At 41.7% G+C, this 19267-nt stretch overlaps 1 protein-coding gene and 1 pseudogene across 5 annotated transcripts in view; one reads left to right on the top strand and one right to left on the bottom strand.

Annotated features, from left to right (window-relative positions):
* Positions 1-2932: 2932 nt before the first annotated feature.
* Positions 2933-19267, top strand: part of SMAD4 (SMAD family member 4) — a 62056-nt gene continuing 45721 nt past the window's right edge. For 4 of the 5 annotated variants that reach the window (XR_009250931.1, XM_058692065.1, XM_058692067.1 and 1 more), the window contains exon 1: positions 2933-3070. The gene's annotated coding sequence lies outside the window, so the exon portion shown is untranslated. Of the gene's footprint in view, positions 3071-3201; positions 3441-19267 lie in introns of those variants that run through there. The other variant, XM_058692066.1, reaches the window with a different exon arrangement.
* LOC131489578 (small ribosomal subunit protein eS4, X isoform-like) lies at positions 8471-10775 on the bottom strand (annotated as a pseudogene).

The following is a 19267-nucleotide window of genomic DNA, read 5'->3' as shown; positions in this document are numbered from 1 at the left end:
CGTCGGGCTCTGTGCTGACAGCTCAGAGCCTGGAGCCTGTTTCAGATTCTGTGTTTCCCTCTCTCTGACCCTCCCCCGTTCATGCTCTGTCTCTCTCTGTCTGAAAAATAAATAAATGTTAAAAAAAAATTAAAAAAAAAAAGACAGAAGTGGTATTGGAGTGACTGACAGAGCAAATGGTGACAAAATGAAGGGGAATGAGAGCAACGATGAGGGGTACTGGATAGGAAGATTTAAAGCTGCAGGTTAGTAGGAAGAGAGGGGGATGGTCTGTTGAGGAGCAGGGAGGACACCTACCCGGCTTCCAGGCACAGTCTAAGAGACTTAGGATTGAAAACACAGTTACCACTACTTTCAAAGGGGGAAGGGAAAGCACTGTCCCAGGGGAAAGTCAGGTTTCCCTTAAGCAAGAAAGTAAAGAGAACTTGAAGACAAATTCTGAGGAGGTTGGGGTTACGGGATTATTATTTGCATAAAGAAATAGATGGTGTAGTGGATTCTAATATGGCCCCACATGATCCCTGCCTTCCTATGTGGTCTCCTTCTTTTGAGTAAGGGCAGGGCTTGTGAGTTGCTTCTGGTCAATAGAGTATGGCAGAGGCACCTGGGTGGCTCAGTCGGTTAAGCCTCTGAGTTCAGCTCAGGTCATGATCTCTATATTCTTGAGTTCAAGCCCCGTGTCGGGCTCTGTGCTGACAGCTCAGAGCCTGGAGCCTGCTTCAGATTCTGTGTCTCCCCCTCTCTCTGCCCCTTGCCTGCTCTCACTGTCTCTCTCTCTCAAAAATAAATAAGCATTAAAAAAATAGAGTATGGCAAAGGTGACAGGATATATGTAATTATGCATACGTGATTGTTACATACGTCTGTTACCAGTGTCTTACACTGAGAATCTCCCCCTTGCTGTCTTTGAAGAAGCAAGCTGCTATATTGACAAAAAACTGAAGGGACCTCCAGCTGACAGTGAGCAAGGGACTAAGGCCTTCAGTCCTGTGCAGCCTTCAGGGAATTGAATGCTGCCAGTGACAGTTTGGAAGTGCATCCTTTCCCATCCAACCTTCATTTGGGATCTTACAGAGGACCCAGCTAAGCCATGCCTAAACTCTTGACCCATGGAAACTGTGAACTAATAAATGTGTGTTGTTTTAAGCTGCTACATTTGTGGTTATATTATCATACAGTGATAAATAACAAATACAAATGGCAAAGGAAGAGGTTTAGTTATACCAATGTTACTTTTTAACTCCTTCTGAGGTATAGCGCCTAGGAACCACATATTGATCCTTTACCAAATCACCGAGTTAGAGCTTCCTTCAATTTTGTTGGCAGCAAGAATTGGAAACCACCTGACTTGCAAAAGATTTTATAACCCATTCATTTGGGCAATTCACTTCCACATCACAGACACCCATTTCTGAATTGTCCCTTTGAATTGCCCTGGAGGTTTTTCATCTTGAGTTGATGCACCTTAAGTAATGGGTGAGAGTTTTACTTTTTTTCTGTCAGGTGGGAGAAGGACGGTTTTGAAAGGGGAGACTCTGTCCTCAGGTGATTTCTCAAGCTGAGCAATTTTTAGTAAATAGTACATATAGCAATGGAAGATGTGTAAATGAATTCCCTTAAAACTAGTCTTGGAAAGTCTTCCTGCACCCTAGGAGTAGGGAACACCAGTGAACATGACAGTTGTAGAGGCTTTCTGGTAGAAGAGGTAAGAGCCCAGGACATGATGGCGGGTAGGACAGCATGGGGATAGGAGGTAGGACACTGTGTGAAAGGTAGGAGGGCAACGAGACTTAAGAAATGACTTTAGAACTTCTCAATAATTAGTTTCCGTGGGACCCCCAGTGGAGGTATTTCCTAGGTGGTAGAAAAGTAAAATAAAAATTAAACAATATATAATTAGTATGTGTTTTCCGAAACTTTTAAAATATAAAATAAATGCATGTATCTTGGAAAGCTTTCAAATAAGTATTAATTCAAAAGCAGAGTTTATGCCTTTCTCTACCCAACAGGTAACCTAGTTAACAGGTGTGTTGTAGGTCCTGGAAGGTCCCTTCCAACTCTGAGGTTTCACCTAGATTCTTCCACTCACTTTTCATAACACCCGGCCAGACTCTCAAATGTGTGATTCCTTGACTCTCCTGTGCATCTCTTCAGCCCAAAAAGGGATTTGGCAAGTTTAAACACCTTTGGATCTAGTAATCCAGGGCTGGTGGAAAGGGAAGGAAGGTGCGGTCATCGCCTGTTTCTTCCCAACGTAAACCGCTACAACCATCTTCGCCCCGGAGCTGGCTGTCCAAGCCTAATTTTTGTGGCCGCAGGTCCTCAAAAAACAAGGCCCGGCTCATCGCTGTTTACAAACACTTACTGGACGCCCACTCTACTCCGAGCTCTCCAGCGCTGCTTGCGTACTTTTCTGTAAAGGGATGCCAATTTCCCTGATGAACACACTGCAAGCAGCCTCTCTGGGGCAGCGCCCTCCGCCAGGCCCGGGGCCCAGACCGGCACTCCGGGCAGCTTGCCGACTGGTGCCGCCTCGTGAGCGCCTGCGCAGAGCGACCCTCCCGTCACTCCGGACGGGAGGCGGGGGCAGCAGGGAGAAAGGAAAGCTGCAGGGGGAAAAAGGGCCAAACCCTGAAATTACCCGGATGTGGTCTCCGTGCGCGCATGCTCAGTGTCCTTTCGACAAGTTGGCAGCAACAACACGGCCCTGGTCGTCGTCGCCGCTGCGGTAACGGAGCGGCTCGGGTGGCGGAGCCCGCGTTCGCGCCCGCCCGCTCTCCTCGGGAGGCCCTTCCCGCCCTCCCCGCGACTCCACGGCCGCCCAGGGGGCGGGAGCGGGTGAGGGGAGCCGGGCGCCCCGCGAGAGAGGCCCCCGGTCGCGGGGCGGCCCGGGAGCTCTAGGCGGCCCGCGCGGGCAGCGGCGCGGCGCCGAGGAGGGGCGGCCTGGCTCGGACGCGGCGGGGCCGGGGCCGAGGAGCGCTCCGGGCCGCCAGGGGAGCGACGGGCTCGGCGCTCCCGCGGACGAGTCGCGGCGGGAGAGTGGACACTCCTCGCCATCGCCCGAGCCCAGGTAACGCGCCATGTCCCCTCCCCTTCCCCCGGCCGGGCCCGCGCACCCCGCCCGCGGCTTCCCCGCCCCGGGGCGGGCTCCCGGCAGCGGCCGGGAGCAAGCAGGAGGCCGGCGGGTGCGCCGGGAGAGCGAGCGCGGCCCCCTGACGGGCCGGGCCGGCGGCCCCTGCGCAGGGGCCGCGGGGCCTCGCGTCACTCGGGCTACGGGCTGGGTCCTGCGGGCCCGAACTCCCCTTGCGGTCTGTGGCAGAATCAAGTTAAACTCGGACCGGGACTCCTGCTGCGGCCGCCGCTTCTCTTTGTTGTTCTTGAGTAGTTTCGCTGTCCGCCCCAGCCGAGTGCGCTGGGTTGGCCCGAGTGTGTCGCCTCAGGTATAAATGAAAGTTGTAAATGGCTTGTCTTCATTTCTTTTCTTAAGCAAATTTTTGTTTTCTCTTTGTCCTTCACTTTCCCTTCCTGGTTGTGTCATTCCAGTTTATGTTTCTGGCTTTGATTTGTTTACTTACTTTTTGAGTATTGTGGGTGATGGCGGTATGCGGGAAACATTCTCGGCACCTAACTGACCACCCCCACCTTCCACTCCTCTAACAAAAAATAAAGGACGTAGTTTATTTTATTGCTAGGATTACGTGTACTGAGCGTGAAATTGGTATACGATGTAGGGCGGTGGCTCCATCACAGCCCCAAACTGCTGTTATAATCTCTCCGGCAAGATTTTCAAAGAAATGGGTGTGTTTGGTTAACTTGAAAGATTTCTTTGAGGGTGCGGAGAGGTTTTTAAAACTCTGTTGATGATTGATAGCTATCCCCCCCCCCCGAAAATACTGGTAAAAATGTTAATGAATATATTTTTAATTAATTTGTTTTGAATTTGGTTTCCTCATGCCTTTCGTTTTTGCACTCTAGTTTAAGGTGAAACTGCTCGTTTTTCCGGAATTACAAATATAAGATGATGTGGAATCATTTTAATTAGTCTGAGTTGATTTTCTAAAGGCATGTAATCTTGGCTAATTTTGTTAACAACTTTTGACTTTTGCCAGAATTACATCTTTTTAGCATCAATAGCAGTTTAATAATGTGGGTTTTAAAAAGTAGGTTCAGTATTTTTTGTTGTAAGTAACTATGTAGTCTTATAGAAAATAAAGAAATACATACTTTCATAAAGTAATTAGATTTAGAATATTGCAGTGGAATAAATTTTATTGTGGATTTCATTAACTGCCTTTGCCTTGTTGCACTGAGACTGTATTTCAGTTGAAATATAGCATAGGAAGTTCCAACGTGTAACTTCTTTTTCTGCTAAGGACTTATTTCTTATTTTCTCTTTTGGAAAGTTCTGATATGCTTAGTACATGACATTTCAAGTTGTAAATGATTGATATAATTAACGTTTTAAAATATGATATCTTGTTAATGCTTCCTAAGTTCATTTTTTTATGATTTTGTTTTCTTAAATGGGTTTGCTACTGAACAAAGTAATACAGGTAGGCTAAGCATTTAAGATTTGCAGAATCTTTACATATAAAGGTGCTAATGAATTATGTAAGTTTCAGTTGTTGGAATTAAAACTAAAAGCCTTTCTAGAGAAAATTGATACAACATTTTGTGAGTCTATTAATAGAAGTGGCTTTTTCTTTGCTTTCCAGGTTTTTGGGGTGAGGTTGCTTTAAAGAGGTATTACACCTTAATTTTCTGATTTTCGAGGTGGGAGTACCTAATAGGAATTTCTCTGTATAGCTAAGCGCCTTCATTGTAAATATTGAGCTTAGAAAAAAAAAAAAAATATTGAGCTTAGAAAAAAACTGCAAATCAATTTCAGATTTAATGAAAATTTGGGCTGAGAAGGTGAATTTGAAATTTTTGTATACATTTTATATGGATCTTTGGCCTTTTCTGATGGCTTTGTTGTTTGAAACAATTCTGCTTATGCTATGAAGCAGCAATTCTTATTTCAAAAACCTATGCTTCACTTTTTAAAGCTACATTTTAGTTGAGCTATTTCTTTATTTGTATGTGAATTATTTTTTCTGCATTCCTCTTTAGATCCCCCCCCCAACCCCCCAAATTAAGAGCAAGTATTAAACTAATTTATGCTGCCCAGTCACACACCGCCTCTCTGGCTTGGAAGCTGTTTTTTTCTGATTGAGCTGGTGTTATAGTAACATCATTAGCCACTATTCTAATTGAGCTGTGAATTGCTGAGGCCCCTACTAGGGCAGTTAACCCCACAGGATCTGCCTCGTTCATTGCATTTAAAATGCATATTTAGTCTTGTCTAAGATTTTACCTACTTTGGTGAGAACATATATTATTATTTTTTTATGTTTAAACTTACTTCAGTTCGATTTTGGCCTCCTCTAGCTCATGCCTAACTTTTTTTTCATTTTTCATTCAGTGATTTTAAAGGTGAATGGTTCTTTAAACATCTTATGTTGGCATTTCAGTGCTCCTTGTACATGTTTTGATTTCCTTTTTTTCTAGAAGATTGTGTAGTTAGACAGGAATTTTTGTTTTGCTTAAGTGATGATTAAAGATGACTGTGGGGGCACCTAGGTAGCTCAGTTGGTTAAGCTTCTGACTTCGGCTCGGGTCACGATCTCACAGTTCATGAGTTTGAGCCCTGCGTCGGGCTCTGTGCTGTCAGCTCAGAGCCTGGAGAACGCTTTGGATTCTGTGCCTCCCTCTCTTTCTGCCCCTTCCCTGCTCGCGCTCTCTTTCTCTCTCAAAAATGAATAAACATTTAAAAAAATAAACATGACTCTGAGGTGATGTTTAATCATGTGTAAAACTAAAATGACTCATTGATTTCATTATTTTCTACACTCAATGAAAGTTAAAGGACTTAGATCAACATAACACAGAATTTAATTTTGTTAAATTATCAAATTTAGGGCTTTTTACTCAACAGTTGATGAAGATTCAGTTGCTTTAAAAAGAGAAACAGTTGACAAGTATGTCTAGATATTCATTTGGATAACTTTCAGTATGATACTGTTTGCATCATAACATAACAAAACATATGCTTGATAATGAGTCAGATTTAGTATTTTTGGATTTTTTGTTTCATTTTTAAAATGTGTAATTTTGGTGATGGAAAATGTGGCCGAATTCCAGTTTCTCAGGAACAAGGTATTTTAGGTTGTGTCACCTTGACACTATTATGTGATATGTTTGGCATCCAGGAAAATTTGTTTTAACCATGAAAGTGGATAGAAACTAGGGTGGTACTTATGTAAAACTAAGATGATGGGTGGTCAGAATCTTATAATTTAAGTCTTGATTATTTGCTACTGCAAATGATACAGGTCAGATAGCTAGCTACAAGAGACCGATTATAAAGAGTATCTGTTGGGGTACCTGGGTGCCTCAGTCAGTTGAGCATCCGACTCTTGATTTTGGCTCAGGTCATGGTCCCAGGGTGGTGGGATCAAACCCCATCTCTGGCTCCATGCTGAGCGTGGAGCCTACTTGAGATCTCTCCCTCCCCCTCTCTCCCTCTTCCCCTCTACTCTCTCCCAGGCTTCTGTTCTCTCTCTCTCTCAAAAAAAAGTGTCTATTATAACATCTTAATTTAAAATTGGTGATAATTGGGGGTGCCTGTGTGGTTCAGTAGGTTAAGTTCCCGACTTTGGCTCAGGTCATGATCTCATGGTCCGTGAGTTTGAGCCCCACGTCAGGCCCTGTGCTGATAGCTTGGAGCCTGGTACTGCTTCCGATTCTGTGTCTCCTTCACTCTCTTCCCCTCCCCTGCTCACACTCTGTCTCTCTTTTTCTCTCTCAAAAATAAACATTAAAACAGTTTTTTTTTTACGTTGGTGATAATTGTAAATACGTTTAGGCTCAAAGACTGTGTTAAATGAAAATTGCATTTTAGAAAACTTGAAACTGTATGGGATCCATCTTTTTACTGCTTTTTTACTCCCAAGGTTTAGGACAGTGGTTCTCAACTTTGGCTGCATTTTGAAATCTTTCGGGGAGCTTTACAAAATACTGGTGGCTGGATCCTACCTCCAGAAATTGTGATTCATTTGGCCTGGGGTGCAGCAAGATCAGAGTTGGAGGTGGTTTAGCTGTTAGAGTCCTCTAACTTAATTTTTTTTAAATGTTTTTAATTTATTTTTTGAGACAGAGTGCAAGTGAGGGAGGGGTAGAGAGAGGGGAACAGAGGGTCTGAAGTGGGCTCTGTGCTTGATAGGCTGACTGCAGCAAGCCTGATGTGGGCCTCGAACTCATGAACTGTGAGAGATCACAACCTGAGCTGAAGTCAGATGCTCAACCCACTGAGCCACCCAGACACTCCATCTAACTTTATTTTTTGAACTGTTTCAACTTGTGTTGGCTTTACATTCTTTAATACAATGAGGTGTCTGTGTACTATGTATTCATCTCACATCTAATTTAATGGGTCTCTTGAAGGTATTGCCCCATTCGTTTTGCTTCAGTGTTTGTCTCTTCATTTGTCGCTCTCTCCCTTTTTCTCCTCTTTCTTTGTTTTTCAATTCATTTGAAGTGCCTGGTAGCAAGTTTTAGGTACTTGTATTTCCCATGATAAGAAGTTGGTATAGCATCACTATTCTGAATAGGGAGTTGATCTCCCTCCCCCCCCCCCCCACCCCTCCCTCCCCTCCGGCCGGCCAAGTACTCTAAAATACTTACTTGGGCTCCTTTTAGAGATTTAGGATTTTGTGTAGGTGCCAAAATTACCATCTAAACTCCCAATGGAATTTGTTCTTCAAGGGAAGGTTAATCTGCTTGGAAGCCATAACATTTTCTAGGCACCAGTTAACTAGTCACTTCACTGGTTCTGAGAGGCAAGCTGCATCTTTTTGCTGTCAGGAGTTAAACACTGGGAGACAGTTGTTCAGCAGGCCCCACTAGTTAGCATTTTTTTAGATCATCCAAGGAGGGCATGTCCAGTTCATTTACATCACCTGGAGTAGTTCCCAAGTGCTAGTTGAAGAGTGGTTACATCTCCATCTCTGGAAGAGCTTTATTTCTCTCTTCCCATGCTCCATCCCAACACACACACAGATTCAGAATGGGAATTGAGTGGAGGAGGCATGGGAATCTGTATTATATATTTAAAAAAATAGCTCTTGATTTTATAGGCTTTGGATATTTTAGTATGCTTATCCTTATTGCTTTAATATGGTACCAGCTTTATTTTGCAGTCATTGATGCACTGGAGTAATTTACTTAAAATCTGTCAAATCCCAATTTGCATGTTTAGAATGCATATCATTTATGTTCGTTTGTTTTTTAAAGGACTGCTACTGAATATTTGTGTTTTTTTGTAGTAAGGGATGATTTCTATATTTTAATATTGATGAATTCAATCTTTTTCAAGTCAAAATGTATTTCTGGTTTTTTTTTTTTCATGCTATATGATCTTTAAGTATAAAGACTTCCAATCACATCACCTACGGACCATTTTACCCACTGCTCTTTTGGCCCCCAGTCTCTTGTCTCTTTCTTCAGCAATGGTGAGGTGGATACCCTTTCCATGGGGAAGAGAAATCCATGTTTTGTTGCCTTTGTGATTAACAAAAATGTTGGAGAACTGGGTGGCAAAGCTGTTGCCATTGGCATCTTTCACGTGACCCAGTTCTTCCCAGGTTAGAACAACCTTCAGTCACCATACACAGGTTACCGGTATCAAACTTGATGAAATCAGTAATCTTTCTAGTCTCCAACATTCTGAATGGTGTCATTCACCTTGATTGAGGGGATCAGGATAGCAGATGGTGAGAGCATCATGGGTCACCAGATGAGGGATTCCTTTTATCCCCATAAAGATCGTTCTCATTTTGCACAACTTATACTTGGCCTCCTTAGGTGAAATCCGATGAACAGCAAAGTGACCCTTGGTGTCATAAATGAGACGGAAATTCTCCCCAGTTTTGTCAATGCTGATGACATCCGTAAAACCAGCAGGGTAGGTTGTATCAGTGTGGACCTTGCCATCAATCTTAATAAAACACTACATACAGATCTTCTTTACTTCACGTCCTGTTAGGGCATACCTAGTCTGATCTTTAGGGAAATAATGAGAAGGAGATGATCTCTCAGTTTATGGGGACTGCTAGATGGATGAGGGGCAAACATACCAATCAGTTAATCCAGCATCCTGTGCTCTGGAGCTGCTACATGCTTCAGGGGCTTCTTGGGACCACAAGCATGGCCACAATAGGCATGAAAAGAGCAAAATATATTTCTAAATGTAAAACTTTATGAAGGATATTTATCAGTGGTATTCATTAGTGAATTCTAGAGCATATCAACAGATGCTAATTATTGTAACAATTCAGTAATTTGGTGACAGGATGGCCGGAAGTAGTACTTAATGTGGTAAGATAAACCAGGTATCATTGTACACAAACACACTAGGTACATCTCTGTCATAGATATGTCCCACTAAATTAGTTAAAGGAAGAATTTCATGTGTATACATGTTGAAATTAAGCAGCGAGTTTTAAAGAAAAATGATGTAACTTTTGTGCAGTTAGTCTTTTTTAAAAGTTTTTTAAATGTTTATTTTTTAGAGAGAGAGCGCGAACAGGGGAGGGGCACAGAGAGAGGGAGACATAGAATCTGAAGCAGGCTCCAAGCTATCAGCACAGAGCCTGACGTGGGGCTCCAACACAAACCGTGAGATCATGACCTGAGCCAAAGTCAGGCACTTAACTGACCGAGCCACCCTGGTGCCCTGTGCAGTTAGTCTTTTTTATCAGTTGCATATATCCATGATACTGCAATTTGTTTCACTGTCTTTTTGCTCATTTGTAAAGTGAAGTATGTAGACTAGCATAGGCTAGATCAGTGCTTTCTGAAACTGACAGCACCTCAAACTCTTAGAGTGCTTTTTAAAGGTAGGGCCCCACTCCTGGTACATAGTAGGACTGGGCTAACCTGCAGGGGATTCTGAAACACCTCTTTTGAAAGAATAAGCTACATGAGTTGATAGTTTCCTTTGTGTCAAAGGTTTTAGGAATTGTATTTTTCAGTTATCAGTTATTAAAATTCAGTTTTTAGAACAGTGTTTCCCAAGGCACCTGGGTGACTCAAGTCAGTTGAGCATCTAGCTCTTGGTTTCGGCTCAGGTCATGATCTCATGGTTTGTGAGATCGAGCCCCACATTGGGCTCTGGGCTGATGGCGTGGAGCCTGCTTGGGGTTCTCTCTCTGTCCTCCCCCACTTGCTCTCTCTTTCTCTCTCTGTCTCTCTCAAAATAAATAAACATTAAAAAAAATGAAAAATTGTGTTTCTCAAAGTGTAGTCCACAAAATCCTGGGGTCCCCGTGGCCTTTTTCTTTTAGGGGGCTCATGAAGTCATTATTTTTAATATTTAATTTTGAGTGAGTGAGAGAGAGAGAGAGAGAGGACGAACACAAGTGGGGGAGGGGCAGAGAGAGAGGGAAACAGAATCTGAAGGAGGCTCTGCACTGTCAGCACAAAGCCTGAGGTGGGGCTCAAACTCAACCATGAGATCCCGACCTGAGCCGAAGTTGGATGCTCAACTGACTGAGCCACCCAGACTCCCCATCAAAATTATTTTCATAATAAAATATGTTACTTGCTGTATTTCTGTGTTGATATTTGCACTGCTGGTGAAGAAGTGGGTGGCACACTGCTTGTACCTTAGCGTGAATCAGGGCAGTGGCATTAAACTGTATGAATCTTTACTTGTTCTTCACAGCCAAACACATCTTAAGCGTTTGAAAAAGTCTCGTTTCACTTAAGAAAAGCCTTGGTGAAGCAGTAATAAGTTTTATTTTTGAAATCTCTACTCTGGAGTGCATATCTTTTTAATACTCTGTGTGATTCAGTGGAAGTGTGCATAAAATACTTCTGTACATCCAAGTACAAGATTCATCTCTAGGAACAGTACTTGTGTGGTTGAGTTGCAAGGTAAATTAACTTTTTTTGAATGGAATACCACTTTTATTTTTACTTAAAACAATGACTGAGATGAACTCTAGTTTCTCATACGTGGATATTTGTCAGGTATTTCCTTGAAAAGTAATGAAGTGGGCCTGACACTCAAGGAGAATAACTAGCTGTTGCCAGTGATAAAATCCTGATCTTTCAGGTGAAAATTAGATTTGAAAACTTGTGTCTGCCACCATGGGCAGATCATTACACCAGCTGTGTAATACTTAAAAGATTTTTCTGATGAGATTGGTGATGATATTAAGCAATGTGATTTTTAAAAGATGTATATTGTGTAAGGAAGTGTGCCAGCATTTGGAAGATCTGTGTAATTCATCGAACCAGTACTTTTTAGTGACCAATGCATGATGTTACAAGATATATCACCAATATATCACCAGTATACACCAAACAGAGCCAAGAAGTTCGTTGATATGGTTTCAGATTCCACATTGCAGCTAACCTTTAACGATTGCCATTTGGTGCATTTTGGTGTTGAATAAAAGATGAATAATCATTATGATCTAATGTGCTATTAAAATACTCCTCCCTTTTCCAAGTATGTGTGTGTGAGAGGCACATTTTCTTCATGTTCTTTAACCAAAACAACAGATTGAATGCAGAAGCAGGGGCACCTGCCTGGCTCAGTTGGTGGACTGTGCGACTCTTGTACGTTTGAGCTCTATATTGGATGTAGAGATTACTTAAAAAGAAAATCTTAAAAAAATAAATAAAATAAAAAACTGCAGAAGCAAAGATGAGAATCTAGTTGTCTTAAGTTAGATACTAAAGAAATTAGCAAAAATGGAAAACAATGTCACTCTGAATACTGATGTTTTGTTTTGGAAAATAGTTATTTTTCATACAACATATTAACACATAATGGGCTTATTTTAAACTAATTTAATAAAATGCATGTTTAAACACTTTTTAGCTTTAGCACATGAAAGAAACATTAACAAAAGCTGTTTGGAATTCTTAGTAATTAAGAATGTAAATAAGGGGACCTGAAACCAGACAGTTTGACAACTGCTGTTTTTTTTTTTTTTTTAATGTTTATTTATTTACTTTGAAAGAGGGAGGGAGAGCAAGTGTGGGGGAGGGGCAGAGAGAGGGAGAGAGAGAATCCCAAGCAGGCTCCCTTCGCAATGCAGAGCCCAATGTGAGGCTCAGTCCCACAACCATGAGATTATGACCTGAGCCGAAATGAAGAGACAGATGCTTAACTGACTGAACCACTCAGACCCCCCTTGACAACTGCTATTTTTAAGGTTATTAATTGTCTATTGTTGACAGGATTATGATTGGTTCCAGTTTTTATGTGGTTTGTGTTATATCGCTGTTATTTCTATGAATGTTAAGTCAATTTTTGCTTAGTAATTATGTACTGGAAAACATGTATCAGTCAAATTTTTGTTGAAAGGGGAATTCCTTGGCTTGGTCTGAAAATAAAGCTGGCCTCAGAGTGCCAGATCATGGGTCACAACCAGCCAGTATCATCAGGACTCGTTGTCTTGTATTTGCTTTCCTTTCTGTTAGTTTAAGTCTTGGGTCAGGTTGAGGATAACTACTTCCAGTGTCAAGCCCAGCAGAGAGAGATTTTTTTTCCCTTTGCAGTTCCAACAGAAGTCCTGGAGCTGTGTCATTGATCTGACTTGGGTCCTTTCCCATCTTAGAAGCAACTAATGTGGCTAGGAGGTGGCTCTGGTTAGTCAGCCTGGGGATCGTCCCACCTGCCCAGATGGGGAGATTCTCCTTGGAAAATCAATTGCAGGATAGTTGGCAGACAAAAAACAGGTGTCACATTCACATAGAGGACTTTGTTGATTCTTTTTTTTTTTTTTTAATTTTTTAGAAGTGTATTTATTTTGAGAGAGGGAGCGTGAGTGAGCAGGGGAGGGATAGAGAGGGAGAGAGAGGATCCTAACCAGGCTCCGCACTGTCCACACAGAGCCCAGTGTGGGTCTGGAACTCACGAATGGTGAGATCCTGACCTGAGCCGAAACCAAGAGTTGGATGCTTAACCAACTGAGTCACCCAGGTAGCCCCTGATGTTTCTTCTTTTAACTTCTATTATCAATCTAGAAAAATGTTAATTTTTTTGGCTTAATAGAAATTTATTTTAACCTTAATTTACCTTTTTAAGTTTATTTATTTTGAGAGAGAGAGAGAGAGAGAACAAGTGGGGGAGGAAGAGAGAGAGGGAGACAGAGAATCCCAAGCAAGTTCTGCACTGTCAGAGACGCAAGGCTCGAACTCATGAACTGTGAGATCATGACCTGAGCTGAAATCAAGAGTTGGATGCTTAACCCACTGAACCACCCAAGCACCCCCTTAATTAACTTCTTTAAAGCTCTGTCTCCAAATATAGTCACATTCTGATGGAGTTCTGGGGTTTAGAGCTTCAACATATGAATTTGGGGGGGAGAGACCTTTTAGCCTGTAACACCCTGTCAGTAACAGTATTTGAAACTCTGGTATGAAATACTCAGATCAGGCACATCTTAAGCTCCTTCTAAGATTCTCTGGATTCTTTAGCGGCTTTGGCAGCTTGTTCTGTTTCAGCTGCTGCTCCAGCCTTCCTCTTCTGTTTGGGACTACATGGTTTCACTACCTGGAGGTGACCATTCACTGAGACCTGCTGCAGAGCCTGACTGATCAGTTGTCACCCTGAGTTTCTGGCCTCTCCTCCTCCTCTGGGACCTGGATGAGATGCTGTGTGGTGGGGCATGGGATCTCATTTCTGGCACAGCAACCAAACGGGCCAGATGATGCAACCCAGAAATGCAGAGAGGTTAAGTCCCCATTGAAGCAAACTTTTTTTTATTTTTAAAAAATGTTTATTTAAAAATTCTGTTTATTAAACAGAGAGGGAGAGGGAGACACAGAATCTGAAGCAGGTTCTAGGCTCTGTCAGCGCAGAGCCTGACACGGGGCTTGAACTCATGAACTGTGAGATCATGACCTGAGCCAAAGTTGGACACTTAACTGACTGAGCCACCCAGGTGCTCCGAAGCAAACTTTTTTTTTTTTAAATTGAAGTATAATTTACATATAATATCCTATTAGTTTCAGGTGTATATCATGGTGATTTGATGTTTTTATATGTTATAAAAATATCTCCACAATAAGTCTAGTTACAAAGTTAATTTTAAATAAGATTATTTAAGGTAAAGCTGGTATACCAGTATGACACTTACCCAAGACCAGTGGGTAAACAAGAAGCTTATCTCTAAATTTGTCCCTTGTAGTTCATCTTTCTCTTCTTTAAGTTTATTTATTTTGAGAGAGAGAGCGCGCAAACAGGGGAGGAGCAGAGAGAGAGGGAGAGAAAATCCTAAGCAGGCTCTGTGCTGTCAGTGCAAAGCCCAACGCGGGGTTCCATCTCATGAACTGAACCGTCAGATCGTGATCTGAGCCGAAATCAAGGAGATCAAGAGTTAGGTGCTCAACCAACTGAGCCACCCAGTCGTCTCCCCTTGTAGTTCATCTTAAATGTTAGCACAAAAACATTCTTTTTATTTGATTGTATTATTTGCACCTGAGATTTTATAATCACTTATACCTGTGCACTTAATCCTTTGTGCTCTTTGGAGTTTTTCTCCCGTTGCCCTCAGTTTAAGGAACTTCAATTCTTAGGAGCACCTGGGTGGCTCAGTCGGTTGAGGGTCCGACTTCAGCTCAGGTCAGGATCTCACGGTATGTGGGTTCGAGCCCCGCATCGGGCTCTGTGCTGACAGCTCAGAGCCTGGAGCCTGCTTCGGATTCTGTGTCTCACTCTCTCTCTGCCCCTCCCCCACTCACGCTCTGTCTCTCTCTCTCTCTCTCTCTCTCTCTCTCAAAAATAAATAAAATGTTAAAAAAAAAAGGAACTTCAATTCTTAGACTTTCCTCTGTTTAGAAACTAGGCTATAACTTCTGCTGTAGGCAATTGAACTAAGCCTGCACAACCTTTTTATGTTTTCTGCTTGTAAACCTATAGTTTGAATTTCTTTCTAGTGATATTTCACCGTGCCAGGCTTTTTTCCCCCTTGTTAAACATAAGCATTTGTCTCATATTCCCATATTAACTAGTTTATTGATCACTGATCAAAATACCTATAACTTCTAGAAAATCTGTTTCATATGTATAATAGTGCCAATAATTCAAAAGTAAATAGCCATCTGAGAATAAAAAAATGTCAACATTCATTAACTAAAGTTTATGGATTCCCATGAGAACCTCTCAGGCCAGCATTCATCTTTGCTGTTTTAGAGAGTATCTTAATTAGTTGGTTGTCTGGCTCTATAGTTCATGGAGTTCCTGTTAGACCTGTGGTCAGTATAGCTTATGATATATAGCAGGTGCAAGGCTACAGACATAACACAATAGGTGGGTAGATGTAAGGGAACCTCTATCTCTTTTGCTGACTTTTTACCTCCCATTACCCCTGTCATCATGGGATGGTTTGTTCTATTACAGAGACTTTATCTAATAGTTGTATGTTAGAGACTTTTAAATAGGCTTACCTTCCCTGCTGAGCTCTTCAAACTCACTATATTTAAAACTGAATTTATTTACCCTTTTAAAATCTTGTATTCTTTATCATTTAGTTAACTAAGAAATGGGTCCTCTTTTGACTCTCCCTTCTTTTCACCCTTTATACTTAGTTGATTAAAAAATCTAGCCCATTCTACCTAGAAATATTGGTTCTCCCTTTGTTTCTATTGCCCATGCCCCTAACCTATCACTTTTCTGATCATTGTCTCCTGACTAGTTTTCTGTTTCCCTTTCCAGAGTTATTCTCCATGTTCTTACTGTAGTTTTCTTTCTAATGCAAATCTAATGTTGTTATTTCTTCCCCTTTCCTAATGATGAATCTAGACAAAACATCTGCACTCTATATCCCTCTGCTTGTCTGGATTTTCCTGCAGCCTGGCAAATTCTTATTCACGTGTGGTAGTTATTAGTATTATTCCACCAGTATTCTGATGGCTCTCTTCTGGCACATAGTAGTATTGTGCTTCTCTGCCTCCTTCCCCCACACTGAAATTAGGCATAGTCCAGGGTGTCGCAACCTCAGCACTGTTGACATTTTGGGTTGGCTAAATTGTTGTCGTGGGTTGCTGTCTTGTGCATTGTAGGATGTTTAGCAGTAGCTCTAGCCTTTACCTACTTGACACCCAGTAGTACTTTTCCTCCCACCTCCCTATTGCAGTTGTGACAACCAAAAATTTCTTTAGACATTGCCAAAAGTCCCCTGAGAGAGTTTTTTTCCTGGTTGAGAACCACTGACGTGGCCTTTTAACTTTGGCCAATCAAATGTGAACAGAAGTGATAGCCTTTAAAAGACAGTACGTGTTGGGGCGCCTGGGTGGCTCAGTCGGTTGAGCTTCTGACTTCAGCTCAGGTCATGATCTTATGGTTCGTGAGTTTGAGCCCCGCGTCATGCTCTGTGCTGACGGCTCAGAGCTGGAGCCTGCTTCAGATTCTGTGTCTCCCTCTCTCTCTGCCCCTCCCCCACTCATATTCTGTCTCTCTCAAAAATAAATAAACATTAAAAAAAGTTTTTTAAAAGACAGTACGTGAGTTATCCTATCTTTCCTCTTGCCATTTAAGGACATGGGTAGTGATGGAGCCTTTGTTAGCCTGATCCCTGAAAGATGTTAGTGAGCAGTGACCTTTTTATCTGTGATGGACATATAGTTTAGTTTATTCAGAAAATAAACCTTTGTTTTAAGCCACTGATATTTTGAGGGTTGGTGGTTGCTGCAGCCTAGCCTAGCCTAGCCTAGCCTGATACATCATGCTCAGACTTGCTTTATCTCTGGATTTCCATCCTTTCTCACTTATGGTCCTGAATCACTTTAGTACCTACCTCTATGAGCATCTCTTACTTAGTGTAGTAATATTTTGGATCTTCTAGGTTAGTAGTTCTCAGTGGAGTAAGTAGTGCTGTTTAAGGGATGTTGTGGAAATTAGTGAGAGGAACTTTGGTAGATGAGGGTAAGGGATGCCACCCTGTAATGTGAGGTTCTGTGAAGAATTACCAATGCATCTCGTAGCACTTTGACATGCCCCAGAAATTCATGTAGGAGGAAAATGTTACAACTAGCTTACTATCTGACTCCACCTTAACGTATATTCAGTTTTTCAGGAATTAAGTTTCTCTTAATTCTTTTTCTTACAATTTTTTTAATGTTTATTTATTTTTGAGAGAGAGCATGAGTTGGTGAGGGGCAGAGAGAGAGGGAGACACAGAATCCAAAATGGGCTCCAGGCTCGGAGCTGTTAGCACAGAGCCCGATGCGGCAATCGAACTCACGAACCATGAGATCATGACCTGAGTCGAAGTCGGACGCCCAACCGACTGAGCCACCCGGGCGCCCCATCTTAATTCTTTTTCTTAAATTGAAGTTGTTATGTTTGGCACTTTATCAAGAATTCACCATTTGTGGAAATCCGTCTCACCATCTGCAGTGCCATTGTGCTGTTGGAGTTGCCAAAACACCACACCTCTCTTGGAAGGTGTGAATTTGTCATAATTATGCTGTCATAATTAAAGTATTGTTAAATTTTTAAAAATACGTGTGTTAGAACTTTGTTTCAGAATAACTAAGAGGGGGTAATATAAATTATTTGTTAACAAAAACGGGATATTTGGTAGAGTTGAGAACCACTTTCTGATTATGTGCTACTTGCTTTTTGTATCTGGAGTGCTTTGTGCATATTTTAGATACAGTGTTTGTTGAATTGGTCAATTTATGGTTCCTAGATTGCTTTTATATACACTGTTGCATTTGATTACCGTAGAGAATCTGTAAAGTTGTTCCCATTTTACAGATAAGATAATTGAAAAACGTATTAACTTGCCCAGTCATACTGCTAGAGTTTTAATCAGAACTTACAGTTTTGTTTATACAGTTCTAGTACCTTTGTCTATCATTCCGTACCACTTGTAAAAAATTATAATCCAGAGCTGTTTAACGTAGGAAAACATGTATATATCCCTGTTGGTATTATTTTATCTTTTAAAGATGTGTACTTATTTTGAGAGAGAGAGAGAGAGAGAGAGAGAGAGAGAGAGCAAGCACGAGTTGGGGAGAGGCAGAGAGCGAAGGAGAGAGAGAGAATCCCAAACAGCCTGGCATTGTCAGTGGCTGTCAGCACAGAGCCCAACTTGAGGCACGATCTCACGACTCATGAGATCATGTCCTAAGCCGAAAGCAAGAGTCCGATGCTTAACTGTGACTGAGCCACCCAGGAGCCCATGTATTATTTTTTATGCAGGGAACTTTATATTATGTTTTAGGCACTTGTGATCATAGGAATTCAACAAGGATAAAATCAAGAACATGGTGCCTAAGAAAGTTTTCAAAGGAAAGTGTTAAAACAGTTTCTAAGATACCATTAGGTCCCAAATAGCTTAAGTTTTAGGAATGGTAACATCTGAGTGTGGGGAAATAATTACACTCAAATGCTTTAATTATAAATTGGTGCAAATCTTTTGGAATGTAATATCAGAAAATGAATTTAACAACAAAAATTTTGTATTCTTTAAAATTTGTTGCAAGGAAATGCCACAGAATAAAAAAGCTATAGTCACTCCATATTTGCCTCATGTATGTCAGGAAGTGTGCATGGTGCTGGGAATTTCTAAGGTGAGAAAGTTTTGCTGTTTTCTTGAACTTCTAGATATGTGGCAGCAGTGTAAGACAAAGACGTAATCATATAACTGTAATATAACGTGTTGGGTTGTAATTGGGGTGTGTTTTAAATTTGAGGGAGGGAATCAATTAACATACCAGGAATACACAGTAAACATACCAGGAAAGTCATTCTCCAGATTGGTGGGGAGAGGAGACATTTAAGCTGCAGTTTGAAGGATAACTAGGACTTAGCCATGTGGATAAAATGAGACTGGATGTTTTAGACAAAAGAAATAGCACAAGCATGGATCTGACAGTGCATACAGAAATGCATCCATTTGACCGTAAGGAGCACTCACCAGTGCTAGGAGTTGGGCACATCTGATGAATGAGACAAGTACAGTCCCTGTACTGTAGATCTTTCAGCCTAGATCTTAAAATTGTTGTGATGTTGGCATTCAGAAATTTCAAACTGGTGGTTCTCTTGGGCCAGCTTTTTTTTTTTTTTTTATTACTATTAACTATAATTTATTGTCAAATTGGTTTCCACACAGCACCCAGTGCTCATCCCAGCAGGTGCCCCCTCAGTGTCTTGGGCCAGCCTTGAGTTGAAGGTGTGTTGTGTTTGGCATACACGGTG

This window comes from Neofelis nebulosa, chromosome 11, assembly GCF_028018385.1.
Source record: "Neofelis nebulosa isolate mNeoNeb1 chromosome 11, mNeoNeb1.pri, whole genome shotgun sequence".
Classification (NCBI taxonomy): Eukaryota; Metazoa; Chordata; class Mammalia; order Carnivora; family Felidae; genus Neofelis; species Neofelis nebulosa.
The sequence above is the reverse complement of the archived record's forward strand: the minus strand, read 5'-3'. Positions and strand labels throughout refer to the sequence as shown.